Below are 16063 nucleotides of genomic sequence, written 5' to 3'. Positions count from 1 at the left end.
TAAATCACGAAGAGTCTCAAAGGGCTTCACAGATTGTTACACTATATTACACAAACTATTTTCAACCGACAAGAGGAGTAGGTTATTCGTATGCAATGGAGTAGAAGTGAGTTTTAAGTTTAGATTTAAACATTTCCACTGAGGTTGCAGATCGAATCTCAGGGGGAAGAGCATTCCACAGCACCGGTGCCCGGATGGAGAACGCTCTCGAACCAGCAGAAGACTTCTTTGCTCTCGGGATCATCAGAAGACCAGCACTCTCAGATCGTAGGCTTCGGCCCGGGACATAGTGGCAGATCAGATCTGAAAGATAAGAGGGAGCAAGTCCATGTATGATTTTGTACAATACTAAGAGAACTTTGAAGTCACATCTTTGGCTAACTGGGAGCCAATGCAGGTTAGCCAAAATCGGTGTTATGTGATCGTACTTTTTTGTCCTGGTTAAGAGCCGCGCTGCGGCATTTTGTACTAGCTGAAGAGACTTGATTCTGGACTTCGGGAGACCGGAGAGTAGTGCATTGCAGTAATCGAGACGGGAGGTAACAAATGCATGAATTAATGTTTCCGCATCAGACTGAGACAGTATTGAACGGATTTTAGCAATGTTGCGAAGATGGAAGAAGGCAGTTCTAGTAATTTGTTTTACATGCATCTCAAAGGATAGTTCAGGGTCAAATATGACACCTAAATTTTTAACTGAGTCACTCTGTGTGATGTGACATTTGTCAATGTTCACAGCAGTTTTTGAGAATAAGTCCCGGCATTTAGAAGGACCAATGACTAACATTTCAGTCTTTTCAGAGTTAAGACGCAAGAAGTTGAGTGACATCCACTCTTTTATCTCAGTGAGACAGGCCTCCAAATTTCCACAGTTTAGTGTGGAAGATTCCTCCAACGGAAGATATAGTTGAGTGTCGTCTGCATAGCAATGGAAGCTGATATTGTACTTGCGAATAATATCACCTAACGGAAGCATGTAAATGTTGAAAAGTAGGGGGCCGAGCACTGAACCCTGCGGAACACCGCAGGTAACATTAAAGGGCTCAGATGTCGTTTCACCATATTTAACACAGTGTGTCCTATCTGAGAGGTAGGATTTGAACCACGAGAGGACAGCTCCTGAGAGACCAATCCATTTTTCCAACCGTTCTAGTAGGATATTGTGGCGCACTGTGTCAAAAGCAGCACTAAGATCCAGCAGCAGCAAAAGTGATGAAGCGCCAGAATCCATTGACATTAGGAGATCATTTGTTACCTTGATCAGAGCTGTCTCAGTAGAGTGGTTAGCCCTGAATCCTGATTGCATGGATTCAAAAAGGTTATTCTCCGATATGAAAGCATTCAGCTGCTGTGCCACTACTCTTTCGAGTACTTTAGAGAGGAAAGGTAGGTTTGACACAGGTCTGTAATTACTTAATATTTCTGGATCAAGGTTGGGTCGTTTCAGTGTGGGTTTAATAACGGCGGACTTAAAAGCTGCTGGAACTACACCTGAGGAGAGTGATGTATTTATAATATTTAGAACTGAAGGCCCAAGGACGCTAAAAAGACTTTTAATAAGTGAACCTGGGAGCGGGTCGAACTGGCAAGTTGTCGGTTTGGCCGCATTCACCACTTGTTTGAGATCATCAAGTGACAGTTCACTAAAACCGGCCATTTTCCCAGGGCAGCCACCCTGTCGTGCATCTGTAAATTTCAGTCCTTTAATACGTGTGGTACTAACAATATCTTTTGCAATTTCTTCCTGTATGCATTGAATCTTCTTAGTGAAGAAGACCATTAAGTCCTGAGCAGAGTGTGTCGAACTGTCTGCGATAGGCTGTTGCCTTGTAAGCGATGCTACAGTGTCAAAAAGGGCTTTGGGGTTGTTCTTTTGAGACGCAATCACCTTCGAAAGGTAGGCTGATTTTGCAGAGGCAAGGGCCGCTTTATACTTTAACAAGCTGTCACACCAGGTTTGATGGAAAACCTCAAGCTTGGTAGCGCGCCATTTTCTCTCCCATTTCCTGCATTCTTTTTTAAGGGTTCTAGTTTCCTCAGTAAACCAAGGTGTGCGTCTTTTAGGACGTGATTTTAGTTTTATGGGCGCTATTGAATCCAGCACACTAGTCAGGGTGGTATTGAACTCATTCATGAGTGAGTCAATCGAGCCATTGTATTTAGGAAAGGACGCAACTGCTCCAGGAAGGAGTTCAAAGAGCTCAGAAACTGTGCCAGTGCTTATATTGCGTCCGCTAGATCCCTCAGCTTTATTAACTTTACATTTAGTTAGCACCTCAAATGTCACTAAATAATGATCAGAGATAACAGTAGTACACGGTAGCACCATAATGTTTGAGGTTAAAACTCCTCGAGTCAGAATCAAGTCTAGCGTGTTCCCATTTTTATGGGTTGGCAAGTCAACCAGTTGAGTAAAACCAAATGCATCAATTAGAGAACTAAACGCAATAGTAAGTGAACTGTGTGGGGAGTTCATATGAATGTTAAAGTCTCCCATAATTATAATTTTGTCTGCATAGGTTACTAGTTCAGACAAAAGTTCAGCAAATTCGTCTAAGAAAGTTGTGTATGGCCCAGGTGCACGATAGATAGTTATTACATCAATTGACAATTGAGGGGACCGCATCACAAGAGCCTCAAACGTTTTGTAATTATTAGAGGTACGTGTATTAAATTTGAGCGATTTTTCAGAGATTAGCGCAACACCACCACCTCTTTTCAGCGTGCGTGCTATATGACTACTCTCGTAGTCTGGGGGAGAGGCATCTAGTAGGCCAGTTTCACACACAGTCCCTTTAAGATTGGACTATTTCTATTCCACAAAGGCGTGGTGAGAAATGAGAAGCACTTGTTTATGCTAGCACCAAACCATGCAGCGCGATCGTGGCGCAACAAGGGTTGCTGACTAGTGAAAATGTTATGTTTTGGGATTTTTATGTTGTTTAATCCGTATTTGACTGCTAGGGGAAGTGAATTTGTATTTTTAAGGGTACAGTGGAACCTCGTGGGTCTAAAAAATATACCTTACCTTCTCAATAAAAGCATTTATTGACTTGACGCCATTGAGCGCGAGCTTATGTCAACTGAGGACACGGTGTCGACACTCTTATTGTGAAGGGGAGGGGGAGGCCCTGACACCATGCTTAGTCATTGTTGCTTCGCTCACCCCCCCTCCTTCAACTCCTCCTACCTCACCCCCTTCTTATGTGGCGCTCAGCTTATCAAGGAGGGAACTCGGCGACGCGACTTAATTATATTCTCTTCTGTCACATTTCATCTCAAGTTTATTATACCAAATGCGAGCGGTTGTTTGTACTACCTAAACAGGGCTAATTGTGTGTGGTTTCGTGTATTTGTTGTAAAAGCCGTTCGATGCCGCTAGCTAAAGTATGTTGTTATTGTCAGAAGGTAGCTAATCACTTTCATTAAAATGAACACAGACCATTTTTTTAAACTGTTGTTTCCCAAAACGCTTCACAAACACTCATCAAATATCACATTTTCACTGTTTTTACTTTTGTTATAACATGAATTTCACTCTCTCTCTCCCCGTATTCTATATGGTGTACTGTATACAGGGGAGGTATACTGTATACCTGTATACGTTTTTTTAAGCATTTTTGAAGGGGCGCTGCTACTTCGCGGATTTTCAATTTTCGCGGGTGGTCTTGGTCCCCATTAACCGTGAAAACCGAGGGATTACTGTATTGAGTTTTGTATAACAGGAAGGGTAAGAGAAGTACCAGTATATCACCGCTAGATGGCATTGTCTCACAGGTCAGAGAAGGGTGCTTGGGCCAAGTCTCGCGGGATCTCACGTGATTTAGTGAGACTCGCTCAATCAATGAACCTTAATGCCAACAATTAAATGGTGTCGTGAGACGGACATTTATCATCTGTTTTGCGGGTGAGATGTATATATATATATATATGGTAACTCACTTACTGTGAGGATTATAATATGTTTGTAAAGGTTGTTTGTGATGTCTGTAAAGTTTACAAAAAGTGAAATATTAAGAGTGAATCACCCGTTAGCATTAGCAACAAATGGCGCCTTGGGTGCGGTATGCTATGTTTTGCTAGACTGGCTTAAAGGTGTACTGTGATGTTCATTCGTATATTTTGATACCAAATAACACAAAGTGAGTTGTTTCGGAAGGTACTGTGATTTGTTAAATGATTTAAAGTATTTAAAGAAAGGGTAAGAGAAGTACCAGTATATCACCACTAGATGGCAAAGTCTTACAGGTCGGAGAAGGGTGCTTGGGCCAAGTCTCGCGAGAACTTACGTGATTTCGCGAGACTTGCTCAATAAATATATATATATATATATATATATATATATATATATATATATATATATATATATAATATGTAACCACGGTGTACCTGTCCCACCAAAGATCCACATTCACGCTGGACTGGATGATGAGGTTTTTATTACAGTTGCTGCAAATGAATGAGTCACAACATGTGGTAAGCTTCACTGCTGGCTTTGATCTCTTGGATCTCGTTGACAGCTCGCTGTTAGACTGCCCAAAACATATCAAATAGCTTTCTTTTCAGTTTACATAAAATACAATTTAGAATATCAACCACCAGAGAGAAATTGAACAATAGAGAAAGACACAAAAGAAAATGACACAAGAGAAAAAAGAGAGAGAGAGAGAGATAACGAGAGACAGGGATGTAGAGAATGACAGAAGAGAGTAAAAAAGGGAAAAGGAGAGAGAAAAAGAAATGAAGTAGAGAGAGAAAAACAGAGTAAGAGACACAGAGAGAAAGGGAAGGAAAAGAGTGGGAAAAAGACAGGGAAAGAGAGCAAGAGAGAGAAAAAAAGAGTTGAAGAACAGAAAAAAGAAAACAGGGAACAGATATAAAGAGAGGTAAATAGAAAGGAGAGAGAAAAAGAAAGAGAGGAATAAAAGGAGAATGAAAAATAGAGAGATAGAGAACAAGAGAGAGAGACCCAGAGACTGAGAGAGAGAGAGAGTCAGTGAAATAGAGAGAGAGAAATGAGAAGCAGAAGGAGAGAGAGAGAGGGGGGGGGGGGTGGAGGGGCGACAGGCAGCAGCTTTTTCAACATGGAGTGGACATATTTCAAAGTGCAGCAGATTTTTCTCTTCTCTCGAATCACAAACCTTGCCGGCCTTTTCTCGCTCGCGGGCCCCATGTTTGACACCTGCGGGCTAAATGCTTGAATATAAAAACACCCACCTGGAAGCAGCGGGACGACATTTGGAACGATTCCAAAAGTATTAACGGATAAATTATGAACACGATGCTTTGACGGCCCGCAAAGAAGGCCTTGCGGGCCTCGACGGCCCGCCACTGAAATTCTAGGTCGGTATTTGCGATGGTGGCCGGAAGCTGGGTAGCGAGCGCCCATCGCGTTGCTCCTTACGGCTCTTGAGCGCCCCCTGTGGGTTCCCCCATCTACGAGCACGTGATGCGTTCGGGGGCGCGTGCACTGGTGTGTTCGGGGGCGCGTTCAGTGGTGCGTTCACGTGCTGTTGCATGACAGCTTAAGTGGCTCCGTCCAACGGCGCCCGTGTTGCTTGCCATTTGCCTGCGGGGCTTTTTTTCACTCTCTTTTTTTTTTTCTTCTTCTTCCCGAAGTGTTTTCCTGCTCCGTAAAGACCCCTCCCCCCTCCCCAGAAAAGGGGTCTCGAATGGCGGTCCGGGGACCAACGGCGGCCCCCAAGATCAAAGATGAGGCTCCCGCCTCAGTGCGAGACTTAAAGGGTCAGTGAGTGTTATTTGACCACTAGATGTCACTGTCTTCTACTCAGTCAAGCGAAAACGAGTGCAAATAAGGACCAGGGAGACTCAAAGTGACCATAAAGCCCCGTTTTTCTTTAAAGGGACAGTGTGTATGATTTGACTGCTAGTGATTCCTGTAAGTCTGAAAATCCAAAGGAGGATGGCAAACTACGGAGACTCAAAGTGACCAAAAAGCAACGTTTCTCGTTTTTTGTCCGGCTCGGTGAAGAAAAAAAAGAAAGATGAAAAAAGTAGGTTGAAAAAGGGATTTAAGAAAAAATAAAAAGAAACGTATGAAAAAAAGAAAAAAGCAATACATTCATAAAAACAGAGAAAAAAGAGAATAGATTAAAAAAAGGAAGAAAACAGTAGAAAAATAGAACAAAAAATTAAGAAAAATGAAAAAAAGAGAGAATAAAGCGGAAAAAGGAGCAAAAAAGGAAAAGAGTGAAGAAAATAGGAAAAAAGAAAGAAAAAAGTAAAAAGAAAGAAAAAAGGAAGAAAACGGTAGAAAAATACAACAAAAAATGAAGAAAAATGAAGAAAAATGAAAAAGAGAGAGAAAAAAACAGGAAACAAGAAAGAAGAAAGAAAATAGAAACGCGGTAAAACAGAAGATACAAAAGAAAAAGGAGGGAAAAAGGATAGGAAAACAAAGAAAAAAAGATGGAAAATGCAAAACAAAAAATAAATAATAAAAGGAAAGATAGAAAAAGAGAAAAAAGGAATAAAGGATTAGAAAAAATGGGAAAAGGGAAAGGAAAAATGACAAATGAAAGATAAAAAAGAAAAAGTAAAATAATAATGGGAAAAAGGGAAACATATCCCAGGCAAGCATGACTTCGATCTGAAAGGGGGGTATCTTGTGACTAATCCCAAAAGTTTGCCACCCTCAAGCATGAAAATAGGAAATGTTGACGTTCCATTGGCCATTAAAAAGGGGGAGGGGCTTCTCCAAGTTCCCCGCCAGGACGCACGTTCCCGTTTGTAAGTCCGCAAAGGGGGGTATATCGTGACAAAAGGAAGCTAACGGAGACAGGAATGCTCGGAAACGACCTCGTCACTTCGTTAGCCCTAAAGAATGGGTAGGGGGGTCTGGAGGGCGAGAGCCGGGGGCGCTCAAGGTACCGACAAAGAAGCGGGCGCCTTTTTAAAGACCCTTAATCCGCGGAAGGACCCCGTCCTTTTGTCCGCGGTGCCGGCGACAAAACACGCGACGAACGATAAAATACACGGAAAAACGACAAAGTACACGACAAATTCCGCGACAAATGATAATACGAAGGACCGATGACACGACAAAATACATGACCGATGAGATTGCAAAACACCAATCGCACCAGAAGATAAATGACAAAATACACGACAAAACAAAATCCAAATACAAGAAAATCAACGGGGTCCGCGGCACCGCCCGCTCGCCGTAGGCGCCCGACACGCAGCCGTCATTAGTCGGGCCGTCGGCCTTCTCTAATTGGCTGAGCAGACTCAATCGCTTCTGTCCCATCGGCTTCACGTTCGGCTGCGCCGCTTCAAAAGGGGTTCCTCTTCGGGGGCCCCCCCGATGCCGGCCCCCGACGCCGGCCCCCGACCACGTCCAGATCCCCCAAAAATCACGCGGCGAGCTCGCTTCGACCGCCGTTTTTGTCCCGGCTCGAGCCTGTCGTTCAAAGAGTTTGAGTTAGACCGTATCTCATTTTATTGCTGTTTGATGTGTTTTATTGCCTTGTCTATGATTCTGAATGGTTTTGTTTCCATTTTGATGAGAGAGATCCATTATCTACACATTCAAAGAACGATCATTGATTAGGTTAATATTGAATTCATACTTCAGGAACATGTTTCTTTTAGCATGTGGCTATTAGAAAGCAGTCTCAAGTCAATCAGCTTATACGCACATTTAAGAGAATGAACAGAAGGGGGCGTAAGACAGGCGGAGCCAACCAATGTCCTCGATCAACAACGTCTGAATCGTGTTTGACAGGGACCACATCTCATTCTATTTTGATTTACTGTATTTTATTGCCTTTTTTGAGGACTTTTTTATCTTGATGACCAATATGCCGCTAGATTGTGTCCCGCAACTGAAATGAGCGCAAGGGAGAATGCAAATCACGGATTCTGGAACATTGTTCTCTTTTTGAGACGAAAAAGGAAAAACAGATATAAAGGAAAAAGGAAAAAGAATGAAAAGGATGAAGAAAAAAAAAACGGAAGAAGAAAGATGCAAAGAAAGAAGGAAACTAAGAAAAAAGAAGAAAACAACAAGAAATTAAAAAAGGAAGAAAGAAAAGAAGAACAAAGAACAGAAAAGGAAGGAAAAGAAAGAGAAGCAAAACAAAAATAGGAAAAAAGAAGAAAATAAAGGAAAAAGGAAGATGCAAAGAAAAAATGACACTAAGAAAAATTAGGAAAAAACAAGACATTAAAAAGGGACGAAAGAAAAAAGAATAAAGAACAGAAAAGGAAGGAAAAGAAAGAGAAGCAAAACAAAAATAGGAAAAAAGAAGAAAAAATACAATGAAAAGCAGAAGAAAAAAAAAATAGAAAATGAAATGAAATGATCTGCATTTCTATAGCGCTTTTCAAGTCAATGACTTCCCAAAGCGCTTTACAATGTGCTCCACATTTCCCAATAGCGGCCTTGCAGCCATGTAAGGCGCTAACCTGCTTATTGGGGGTATTAGGGTTCAGTGTCTTACCCAAGGACACTTCCACATGTAACACGGAGGATCCGGGATTCGAACTGCGATCTCTTGATCCCAAGACGAGCGCTCTAGCTCCTGAGTTACTGCCGCCCTAAGAAAGAATAAAGAAAGCAAAATAGAAAAAAGACAAAATAATACCCCCATGTCCCTTGAACTCTTATTTGTGTTCCTGTTTTTCTTCATTGTATGTCGGTAAACAATCGCTTTTATTGTGAAAAAACGCCATCACTCCCTATTGGCTCCGAGACCCCCGACTTATTCCCAAATTTTACTTTGAAAGGACCTCAAACGACCCCGCCACGACTCGGACAACGCCTGGCACGAAATCTGGGAATCCTCGGACCCGAGCGCACGAGCCGCTCCGGCGTTTTATTGTGAAGTTCACCCGAGTTGCCCTCCATCTTTGTGGCTCATCGGTCCGTGCTAACGCGCTAGCTCGCCGTGTGAGTTTTTCCATGCGGCGTCGGCCATTTTGCTTCTATTGGTCTCCACTGACGGAAAATAATTGCAAAGCAAACAAATCAGCTACGCCGCATCGAGCAGGCCTCCGGTCCCGCCCGCCGCACCGCCGTGCACGACAGCGCAACGCCATGCCCGAAACGACCCGGCAAAAAAAAAAAAACAATCAGATTATACATGCAAAGTCTTCAAAAGTCTAAAAGGGACCCTGTGTGATCTATGACCACGAGATGGCGCTGTAAGCGCCAGCAAAAACAAGTGCTACAAAGCACAAGGAAGAATAGAAACTAAAGAGATTCAAAGTGGTGAAAACCACCAGGAGGAGCTTAATAATACACACTGCCCCTTTAAAAGCCAGGCGGCGATGAATGCTCAAAGGCGAGGGTGTCAAACATGCGGCCTGTGGGCCAGATCAGGGCGGCCAAGGTTTTTGAGCAAACCTAGAGAAGCACAAGACAAAAATCAGCTGCAGTTTGAAATGTGTCTGCTTGATGTTGACAAAGCAACTGCTTGTACTACTTCATCTTTCTTTTTCCCTCTCTCTCTCTCTCCCTTTCACTCTTTCTCTCTCTCTCTTTTTCTCTCTCTCTTTTTCTTCTCTATTTATCTCTTTGTATCCCTCTTCTTTTTTTTCCATTTTCACTCTCTCTTACTCTCTCACTCTTTCTCTACCTCTGTCTGATTATAGCTTTCTTTTTTGTCTCTCTTTCTTTCCAAGATTTTGGATCAAACCTAGAGAAGCACAAGACAATAATCAGCTGCAGTTTGAAATGTGTCCGCTCTCAAAGCAACTGGTTCTTTCCTTTTCTTTTTCCCTCTCCCTCCCTTTCACTCTTTTTTTCTTTCTCTTTTTCTTCTCTATTTATCTTTCTCCATCTATCTCTTTTTCTTTCTCTTCTTTATTTCACTTTTAACTCTCTCTTTTCTCTACCTGAGTCTGATTATATCTTTCCTTTTTCTCTCTTTTTCTTTCCAAGTTTTTTTTATCAAACCTAGAGAAGCACAAGACAATAATCAGTTGCAATTTGAAATGTGTCTGCTCGATGTTGACAAAGCAAGGCATGACTGGCAAAGCAACTGGTTGTACTACTTCATCTTTCTTGTTCTTTTTCCCTCTCTTTCCCTTTCACTCTTTTTTTTCTCTCTCTCTTTCTCTCTCTCACTCTCACTTTCTTCTCTATTGATATCTCTCCATTTCTCTTTTTCTTTCTCTTCTTTTTAAAAAATCTCTCTCTCTCTTTTCTCTTACTCTCTTTCTTTCTTTACCTCAGTGTGATTATATCTTTCTTTTCTCTCTCTCCCCCTCTTTCTTTTTCCCAGACTCTCTCTTTGTTCTTGCTTTCTCTGTCTCTCCTTTTTGCTTTTTTTCCTCTCCATCACTCTCTCTCTTTCTCTCTCTCTCTCTTTTCCTCACTTTTTCTCTCACTCTCTGTGTGTCTCTCTCTCTTTCTCTGCCTGTGTCTCTTTCTCTTTCTTTTTTCTCTTTGTCTCTTTCTCTCTGTGTCTTTTTAACTTCTCTTGCTCTCTCTTCCATTTTTCCTTTACTCTCTTTCTCTCTCTCTTGCTTTCCCCTTCTTTCCTTCTCCCATTCTGTCTTTCTCTCCTTCTCTTTTCTCTCCTTCCCTCTTTCTCTCTTTGTACTTCTCTTTGGATGTCATTCTTTCTCTCTTTCTTTCCCCCTCTCTCACTATTTGTCTTTATATCTCCTTTGTTTCTCACGTTCTCTCTCTCTCTCTCTCTCTCTCTTTCTCTCTTTGTCCCACCCTCTTTTTTTTCTCTCCTTCGCTTTGTCTTAATTCTTTCTCTTTCTTTTTCTTTCTCTTGAATCTACTAGTCCGGCCCCCAAGAGAATGTTTGTTCTATGGTGTGGCCCCCGAGTTAAAATGAGTTTGACACCCCTGTCCTAATGTGTACTTTTGGCCAATTTGTTTTTTTCCCAGGTGTCTGCAAAATGGATGGTCTTTATCGTTATTGTTTGTTGTTTACAAAGAGATTAGACCTGGCACTCCAGGGATTTAAGGGCCCCGAGGCCCCTTAGAAGTCCGTCACGCTCCGTGATCAAACATCAAATCCCAGGCGTATGACCCATCTTAACTCAGTATCCCACGTGTTGTAATACCGTTTGTGACCAAAGGATGGCACTAAACTTGAGGTGGACCTCAACGGTAGCCAATGTTCCCTGTCATTTTCCTTACGGGTCTGAGCGTTCACACAAAGTGGGTGAGCAACGCTTGAAACAACAGTGAGCAACCGCAATCCCAAGTGTGGCAACTAAAACATGATCAAACATGTCCAAAACTTGACATCAACTTACATTTTGCTGAGTTTCCGGCAATGCAAAATAATTTTTCACTTTTGACTGAATTGACTCATGTACGATTGCAAACGTCATTTGTTTTTACAATTCATTCACAAGATTTCCATTTCTTTTTTTTCCTGGTATCTTTTGTCGCATAATACTCACATTTTGGGGGGCTTATTGAGTCGGTTGCACGATACACAACTATTTAATCACATTTTTTAGTAGAAGTACAATGTTGGCAACAAGATTCACTAGATTTAATTGGAAATGATTTGAATGCAACACAAACTTTTTCTTCTTTTTTCTGTGTTTTTTTTTTCTCCTTTTTTTAAATTCCTTTTAAAAAATCTCATTGTGTTTATTTTTTCCGAGCGGTTACTTTTTTCTTTTTGTTCTTTATTTACTTTTTTTTCCTACATTTCTTTCTTTTCTTTTTTTTCTGGCTTTTTTTCTGAATTTTTCCTTCTTTTTTCTCTTTCTTTGTTTCTTTTTTCTCAGCTTTTCACTACTTTTTCATTTTTGTATTTTTTTCTTTTTTGTTCTATTTCCTTGAAGTCATTTTGTGCACAATTTTACATAATTTGGGGTCATATAGGGATGAAAGAAGCAAAAACAACCCGAAGAGCCGTTTAGGACCCGAAAGAGCCGGTTCCTTTTAGTGAGCCGAGCCGAATAAGCCGGTTCTCGAAAAACTCTACCGACTTGACTCAACTTCGTTCGACTTTGACCTTGACTTCAAAATAACGCATTTAGAACACAGCGTCAGGGGAACCCGTGTATTTTGACCTTCATGCACTGTAACTTTGACTTAATTGGCTTCCTAATTAGCAATTTGGAGCCCTGATTTTTGTGAGCTAGCTAGATTTTCTTGTGCGCAGAAAAGCTCTGGGTAGTGCGCAATTGCGCACCCACGCAGCTTAGAGGGAACATCGACGGTAGCGATGGGAAGAGGTTACCCAAGAAGCCCCTGTTTCATCTCGGCAAGGACGGATGTCATTCAAGTGGGAAAGTCAAGCGGGGTATGGCACCCGAGCTAATATTAGCTTAGCATTAGCAAAGCGGGAGCTTAACGGGGCCGGCAGGCTGTCACAAGGCGTAAGCGTCCGCTCGTTCGCTTTCCTCCCGAGTCCTTTGGAGTCCTAATCCCGGTCTCGGCGGGCGATGACCTCACAGGCCGGAGGGGGGGGGGGGCACTCCGCCGCGTCAGTTAGCGTCAGATCGCGTAGCGGAAGCTGAATGGCGGCGGTGATTGAGGTGAACTTTTCAAGCGCTCCCCCAAAACGCGACTCCAGCTGCTTTGTTTTGGCCGTTTTGCCGCAGCGTATCATGTCGGCCGTGCCCGTGCCACTTCTTATTAAGAGGGATCTCTCCGTGCCCCTCCGAGCTAGCGTAACGGCAAAGGTTAATCTGTCACTTTTCTCCCGCTGTCGGCAACGTGGCGCCATTTCTTTGCGTCCTCCGCCGTCGCGGTTTTTTTCACGTCTACTTGTTAGGAATTCGACCATATTTTACAAATGTATCCTTTACCAAATCGTTCGGATTCGTTCTCCGACTCCATTAACCAAACGCAAACTTTATGCTCCTAACAATGCATGCTCGTTTTCTCAATTTTAGGGACACATATTGACAAGAGGACAGTGGTTAGCGCAGTGTTTAACGCGTGTGAGGCACAGTTCTAAGGTCTTGGGAACCTCCTGTGTGGGTTCAAATCCAGCTACCGGACTTCCTGTGCGGGGTTTGTATGTTCTCCCCGTGCTTGTGTGGGTTTCCTCCGGGCACTCCGGTTTCCTCCCACACTCCATGCATGTCAGGTGAATCGGCTGGTCCAAAATGTCCCTAGGTGTGAATGAGCAAGCGAGTTGTCTGTCCCTGTGTGCCCTGCAACTGGCTGGCAACCAGTTCAAGGTGTCCCCTGCTCACTGCCCGATGATTGCTGGGATGGGCTCCAGGACCCCCGCGACCCTACTGAGGATAAGCGGTGCAGCTAATGAGATGAGATATTGACATGAGACAGACATTTTCAAACGGGGGCAGGTTTATTTTCTTAATTTATTTAGCTGAGTAAATTCCATCGAATTTTGCCAAATTATTATCGAATGAGTCTAATTAGTCTTGTCGAGCCTCCCATCTCTCGTTCTCAGATTTCATCCCCCGTCTGTGTCTTTTTTTTGACACGTCGGGGCGTCGGCCACCCCCATGGGCGTGCTGACTCCTCCCCCGGGGCGGGTCAGGGTGCCAACGTCACCTCCTCCTTCCCGGAAGACGCCGCCACGTCTAGAGGACTCACAACAAGAAAGCTTATCAGCTCATAGCAATGCCGAGCGTTTATCAAAACAAGGCCTATGTCCCTCGTCAGCAATCACAGGCATTCTGTTATCCAAAGTCGTCTGATGCATTTCAGACGGCCTAACCTTCTAATGTACCTTGAAGAAAAACCGTCAGTGAATCTCTCTACTGCATCAAATGTAATTTGTATGATATTAAATCCTTTATAGTCAAATAAATTAAATAAAAAATCCTTCATACTCTAGGGCTTTTAGGTCAAAATCCTGCTTTTCTTACGAAAATTGGATGGGCGGTGTTAGTTTATAAATATTAAAATGTATCGTTTACCAAATTGTTCGAATGAGTTATCTAACTCAATTAACATTCAGCCGACAACGCACGCTCGTTTCTTGATGGAAAAGATGGACGAGAAAAACTGACATTTTCACACGGGGGCAGATTGAATTTCATTATTAATTTAGCTAAATGTACTCCATCAAAAATTGAGTCGAATTAGTGTCGTCGTAGTCTCTGGGAAGCCTTTCTTCAAGTCCTATCGCTTCCTTTCTCTCGGTCCACGCCTTTCCGTAAGATGGTGTGCCGACTCCTCCCATGGGCGTGCCAATGAAGCCCAACCTGGGCGTCGCGATGTCTGGAAAACTCGAAAACAACACCGAGCGTTTCTACGTCATCAGGGCCTTGTTCTCAAAACATCACCTGCCGTCCCCCCTCAGAGTCCTGTTATCAACAGAACTAGACAAAATATTCTGCATTCGGAACGGCGCGACCTGTCATTGAACTATAGCCTACTCGGTGAAAATCTTCATTGCATTCAATAAATGTAACTTGTATTCAATCGTATAAAATCCTTTATAGTCAAATGTATGAAATCCTTCAGCGTGGTGTCCTCTACCTTGTGAAGGATTTCATACATTTGACTATAAAGGATTTTATACAATCGACTACAAATTGACATGTATTGAGTTTAATGCAATAGATATTCACTGACTGGGCTTTAGTTCAATGACAGATATTATGTTTAGGAAATTTTGATCACAGGACTCGTGGATTTTCTGACGCTGAACGACAGGCGCTGTTGAGAGAGAGCCAGACCTCAAGGCGCGCAAACAACTGCTTGGCACGCCCATGGGAGGAGCCGAGACGCCATCGTGCGGGGAGACGTGGGCCAATAAGAGAAAGCTAAAGGACTTCAGAAGAAGGCTTCCCGCACAGACTCCAACGTCTGCTTGTCTGCTTTCCTGTTTATTTTAATGGAGTCTGATAACTCATTTGAACAATTTGGTAAACGGTACATTTTGATATTTACATTCCAACACACGCAATTGTGCACAATCACGGATTGGCTTGTGGAAAGAGAAGTCAAACATTTACAACTCTTTCACAATGTCTAAAAGTTTAACACTTGGAAGAGTCTTGACTTTGAGACTGCGCCTAAAAAGACTTCAGCAGTATCTGTTCCTGGTGGTTTTTCCCTGAGAAAGTCACTTCTGGGCCATTATGAATCATTATTTTGCTCTCGTTAGCAAAAGCGGCAACCTGGATTGTCACGGTCCTGCCTTTGTACTCCCGTCTCGGCTCCATGAGAACCGAGGCCTTCCGGCCGACTTCACAGATCCCGAGCGGAGCTAATCCGGTTTTACCTTTAGCCCCAAAAACAACAGCGGATTAGCGCTCCGATCGAGCGTGAAAGTGCGGCCGCGGCGCCGGGGGACCTCCGCCGGGACCTCCGACGCCAACGTCCTTTCTTTTGTCGGCCATTTTGTCGGTATACGCGACAAAATACACCACAAAAAAGAAATACACGGCGTTATAAATGTCAAAATAACCAAATACGCCTAAAAATACATGACAAATACCGCAAAAACACAGCAAAATACATGAGAAAATACAATGAAACACACGACATAATACAGTGGCTTGCGAAACTATTCGGCCCCCTTGAATTTGGTGCACTTTTGTCACATTTCAGACTTCAAGATCTAAAACTCATTTCTTGTGAAACATCAACAAGAAGTGGGACACAAATATGAAGTGGAACACACTTTATTGGATATTTTAAACTTTTTTAACAAAAAACGAAAAAGTGGTTGTGCAAAATGATTCAGCCCCTTGACTTTCAGTGCAGCAAACTCTGTCCAGAGGTTCAGTGAGGATATCTGAAGGATTTAATGTTGATCTAAATGACTAGATAGATAGATAGATAGATAGATACTTTATTCATCCCCTAAGGGAAATTCACATTTCCAGCAGCATCCCTTCGCTGAGAACAATACAATAATAAAGCAAAAAGAATACAATATACACCTGTGTGTCATCATAAACTTTCAGCTCATACAAGGAGAAAACTGATCAGAGATGCAACCAAGTGGCCCATGATCACTCTGGATGAACTGCAGAGGTCTAGAGCCGAGGTGGGAGAATCTGTCCATAGGATAACAATCAGTCGTATACAGCACAAATCTGGCCTTTATGGAAGAGTGGAAAGGAAGAAGCCATTTCTTTAAGGTATCCATTAAATATGTCGTTTAACGTTTGCCACAAGCCA

Source organism: Urocampus carinirostris, chromosome 8 (genome assembly GCF_059441175.1).
Source record: "Urocampus carinirostris isolate Australia breed hairy pipefish chromosome 8, RoL_Ucar_1.0, whole genome shotgun sequence".
Classification (NCBI taxonomy): domain Eukaryota; kingdom Metazoa; phylum Chordata; class Actinopteri; order Syngnathiformes; family Syngnathidae; genus Urocampus; species Urocampus carinirostris.
The sequence above is the reverse complement of the archived record's forward strand: the minus strand, read 5'-3'. Positions refer to the sequence as shown.